The sequence below is a fragment of the Mustelus asterias genome, chromosome 5 (genome assembly GCF_964213995.1).
Source record: "Mustelus asterias chromosome 5, sMusAst1.hap1.1, whole genome shotgun sequence".
NCBI lineage: Eukaryota > Metazoa > Chordata > Chondrichthyes > Carcharhiniformes > Triakidae > Mustelus > Mustelus asterias.
In genome coordinates, this window is record NC_135805.1 from 27,182,309 (window position 1) to 27,187,458 (window position 5,150).

A 5,150-nucleotide genomic window follows, 5' to 3' on the forward strand; every position below is an offset into this window, starting at 1 on the left:
TCTGTGCCACTCATTATTTTATAGACCTCTATAAGATCACCCCTCAGCCTCCTACGCTCCAGAGAAAAAAGTCCAAGTCTATCCAGCCTCTCCTTATAACTCAATCCATCAAGTCCCAGTAGAATCCTAGTAAATCTTTTCTGCACTCTTTCTAGTTTAATAATATCCTTTCTATAATAGGGTGACCAGAATTGCACACAGTATTCCAAGTGTGGCCTTACCAATGTCTTGTACAACTTCAACAAGACGTCCCAACTCCTGTATTCAATATTCTGATTGATGAAACCAAGCATGCTGAATGCCTTCTTCACCACTCTGTCCACCTGTGACTCCACTTTCAAGGAGCTATGAACATGTACCCTTAGATCTTTTTGTTCTGTAACTCTCCCCAACGTCCTACCATTAACTGAGTAAGTCCTGCCCTGGTTCAATCTACCAAAATGTATCACCTCGCATTTGTCTAAATTAAATTCCATCTGCCATTCGTCAGCCCTCTGGCCCAATTGATCAAGATCCTGTTGCAATTGGAGATAACTTTCTTCACTGTCCACTATGCCACCAATCTTGGTGTCATCTGCAAACTTGCTAACTATGCCCCCTATATTCTCATCCAAATCATTAATATAAATGGCAAATAACAGTGGACCCAGCACTGATCCCTGAGGCACACCACTGGTCACAGGCCTCCAGTTTGAAAAGCAACCCTCTACAACCACCCTCTGGCTTCTGTCAAGAAGCCAATTTTGTATCCATTTAAATACCTCACCCTGGGTCCCGTGAGATTTAACCTTATGCAACAACCTACCATGTGGTACCTTGTCAAAGGCCTTGCTAAAGTCCATGTAGACAACATCAACTGCAATGCCCTCATCTACCTCCTTGGTTACCCCTTCAAAAACTCAATCAAATTTATCCATGAGGCCCACTTCCTGTTCCCTCGATCTTCTTCCCGCTAAGTTGCTGATCATTCAACTTCCCTCCCTGGTCCTCATGTTGGCCGAAATTATAAGTGGCTCGGGTGATCTCCCTCTCTCCTTTAAATCTGTCATCATTAATCCTCTCTTCAAAAAACCAACCCTTCACCTCACCATCCTCGCAAACTATCAGCCCTTCTCCAATATTCCATTTCTCTAATAAAAGCTCCTGTAGCAAGGCAGCCCAAGTCTCTTCACAGGAACCCTATCAGACAAAATCTATCACTAACTACATGGCAGCATGGTGGCACAGTGGTTAGCACTGCTGCCTCACAGCACCAGGGACCGGGGTTCAATTCCCGGCTTGGGTGACTGTCTGTGTCTTGGGTGACTGTTTGTGCATTCTCCTTTTGTTTGTGTGGATTTCCTCCAGGTGTTCCAGTTTCCTCCCACAGTCCAAAGATGTGCAGGTTAGGTGGATTGGTTATGCTAAATTTCCCCTTAGTGTCAGAGGGAGTAGCTAGGGTAAATGCATAGGGTTATGGGGATATGACTGGGTGGGATTGTGGTCGATGCAGACTTGATGGGTCGAATAGCCTATTTCTGCACTGTAGGATTCTATGATTCTAAAGAGATATTAGGGCAGACAAGAGGTAGGTGTTCTAAATCTACAACAGGGTTATTTACAGAACTGGGCGGCACGGTAGCACAGTTGGGCGGCATGGTAGCACAGTGGGCGGCACGGTAGCACAGTGGTTAGCACTGCTGCTTCACAGCTCCAGGGTCCTGGGTTCGATTCCCGGCTCGGGTCACTGTCTGTGTGGAGTTTGCACGTTCTCCTCGTGTCTGCGTGGGTTTCCTCCGGGTGCTCCGGTTTCCTCCCACAGTCCAAAGATGTGCGGGTTAGGTTGATTGGCCAGGTTAAAAATTGCTCCTTAGAGTCCTGAGATGCGTAGGTTAGAGGGATTAGCGGGTAAATATGTAGGGGTAGGGCCTGGGTGGGATTGTGTTCGGTGCAGACTCGATGGGCCGAATGGCCTCCTTCTGCACTGTAGGGTTTCTATGATTCTTTCTATGAACTTACAAACATCTCAGAACTTCCAAGATTTTGTGGACACACACTCAGCTCAGACTCTCTCTAGGAGCTTCTCTATTTAATTAGCTCTCCAGCTCCATCCACTGGCTTAAGCAATCAAATACAGTTACATAGACCAGAGAACTGACTGATCAAATACAGATCAATCAAACCATTAAACATTACAGTAGGTTTTAAGGAGCATCTCATGGGAAGAGAGGGAGGTAGAGAGGTGGAAATGTTTAGAGAGGAAATTCATGCGTTGAGAGCCTAGGCAGGTGAAGGCAGGAGAATAGCAAGATAAAGACCAGTTGGAGACTTGGGGAGAGAAATGGCAGATGGTGTTTAATCTGGATAAATGTGATGTAATGCATTTTGGAAGATCCAATGCATGTAGAAATTATATAGTAAATGGTAGAACCCTGAGGAGTATTGACAGGCAGAGAGATCTGAAAATTTGGCAACACAGATGGTTAATCTAGTCAAGAAGGCATACAACATGCTTGCCTCCATCGGTTGGGGCATTGAATATAAAAATTGACTGGTCATGCTGCAGCTGTACAGAACCTTAGTTAGGCCTCATTTGGAATATTGTGTACAATTCTGGTCGCCACACTACCAGAAGGATATGGGTGCTTTGGAGAAGGTTTACAGAATACCCAGAATGTTTCCTGGTCTGGAGGGTATTAGCTATGAGGAGAGGTTGGAGAAACTCGATTTCTTCTCACTGGAATGACGGAGGTTGAGGGGCATGGACAGAGTGGATGGTCAGATGCTCTTTCCTCGGGTAGAAAAGTCAAGTACTAGGAGACATAGCTTTAAGGTGCATGGGGAAAAGTTTAGAGGAGATGTGCGAGGCAAGTTTTTTACACAGAGGGTGGTGAATGTCTGGAACGCGCTGCCCGGGGAGGTGATGGGAGCAGGTACAATAGTGGAAGTTAAGGGGCATCTAGACAAACACACGCATTGGATGGGAATGGAAGGATATGGACTCCGTAAGTGCATATGGTTTTAGTTTAGGCAGGCATCATGATTGGCGCAGGCTCGGAGGGCCGAAGGGCCTGTTCCTGTGCCGTACTGTTCTTTGTTCTCTTTGTTCTTAAGTGCCGCATTGTGTAGAGCACGAGAGGTATAATGTTTAACACAGCGCTACAAACTAGTTATGAAAAAAACTATCTACTGATTCAGTTTCCTGTCACGTAAATTAATTTAACTCTTCCAAAAATTGGGTTTCTGCACACTGCAAAATATTTTTAAAAATTGATTTCTGGTTGTTTCATAAACACTCATAACTTTCTCAGACAGTTAAAGAAATAAACACAGAGTGTCTGCGTTTTTACCCACTGAATGTATCAACATTTTAATCTGAACCCATTCATCTTTTCCATCTATGCTTGAAGCAATTTCAGATTACTTTATCTACCTTGGTCACACTACAGGTTTCCTGAAATTATTCAAAACTGATTGATTCAAGTGGAAACAAGTAGTTCCTTTGAGATTTTATTGCCTTCCGCTACCTGTTCCCAGGACTCGTTTTATTCCCCTCCGCTCACCCCCCCCCCCCCCCCCCTCCCCACCACCCCCCCACACCCCACACGCAACCAAAAAAATCTTTAGCTTTTCTGGTCTCAGTCCAACTCATTTTCTGTTTCCAGACAATTGTTTTAAGAAAATCTAGATGCAGAGAACATGTTTCACACAGAGGGTGGTGAATGCCTGGAACGCAGTGCCGGAGGGGGTGGTGGAAGCAGATTCTACAACAACGTTCAGGAGGCGTCTGGATAGTTACTTGAATAGGCAGAGAATAGAGGGATATGGACCATGTAGAGGCAAAAAAAATTAGATTGGAGAAGCATCTGTGTCGGGACAGCCTTGGTGGGCTGAAGGGCCTGTTCCTGTGCTGTACTGTTCTTTAAGTGAGTAGTCTCACGACACCAGGTTGAAGTCCAACAGGTTTATTTGGTAGCACGAGCTTTCGGGGCGCTGCTCCTTCATCAGGTGAGTGCAGGATTTGTTTCACAAACAGGGCATATATAGACACAAACTCAATTACAAGATAATGGTTGGAATGCGAGTCTTAACAGGGTAGTTGCTTCGTTAGTATAGTGGTTAGTATCCCCGCCTGTCATGCGGGAGACCGGGGTTCAATTCCCCGACGGGGAGCTTATCGCAATTTGGGCGGCACGGTAGCACAGTGGTTAGCACTGCTGCTTCACAGCTCCAGGGACCTGGGTTCGATTCCCGGCTTGGGTCACTGTCTGTGTGGAGTTTGCACATTCTCCTCGTGTCTGCGTGGGTTTCCTCCGGGTGCTCTGGTTTCCTCCCATAGTCCAAAGATGTGCGGGTTAGGTTGATTGGCCATGCTAAAATTGCCCCTGAGTGTCCTGAGATGCGTAGGTTAGAGGGATTAGTGGGTAAATGTGGAGGAATATGGGGGAAGGGCCTGGGTGGGATTGTGGTCGGTGCAGACTCGATGGGCCAGATGGCCTCTTTCTGCACTGTCGGGTTTCTATGATTCTATGAGGTAATCAAGTCTTTACAGGTGCAGACAATGCGAGTGGAGAGAGGGTTAAGCACAGGTTAAAGAGATGTGTATTGTCTCCAGCCAGGACAGTTAGTGAGATTTTGCAAGCCCAGGCAAGCCAAGTTCCGCACACATGAGGACGGCCTCAACCGGGATCTTGGGTTCATGTCATACTATCTATAACCCCCACAATTTGCCTGGGCTTGTAAAATCTCACTAACTGTCCTGGCTGGAGACAATTCATATCTCTTTAACTGTTTGTGAACACAGCTCCTCACTCACCTGATAAAGGGGCAGCGCTCTGGAAGCTCACGCTACCAAATAAACCTGTTGGACTTTAACCTGATGTTGTGAGACTGCTTACTGTGCCTACCCCAGTCCAACGCCGGCATCTCCACATCATATACTGTTCTTTGTTCTTTGTTTCCCAAGCTGGACAGCCTGGAACCAGGGGACTGAATGTCAGGAGTAGGGATTGGGCATTTAGAACTGAATCAAGAAGAGGATTTGGGAATTATCTGGATAGGCTGGGACTTGTTTCCTTGGAGCGTAGGAGGATGAGGGGTGATCTTATAGAAGTTTATAAAATCATGAGGAGTTTAGATGAATGGCCAAGGTCTTTTCTCCAGAGTAGGGG

At 46.2% G+C, this 5,150-nt stretch overlaps 1 non-coding gene across 1 annotated transcript; it reads left to right on the forward strand.

The window, feature by feature from the left end:
- Positions 1-4,080: 4,080 nt before the first annotated feature.
- On the forward strand, positions 4,081-4,154 carry trnad-guc (transfer RNA aspartic acid (anticodon GUC)). The gene has a single exon. It is a non-coding gene; the product is annotated as a tRNA-Asp (tRNA).
- Positions 4,155-5,150: the final 996 nt, after the last annotated feature.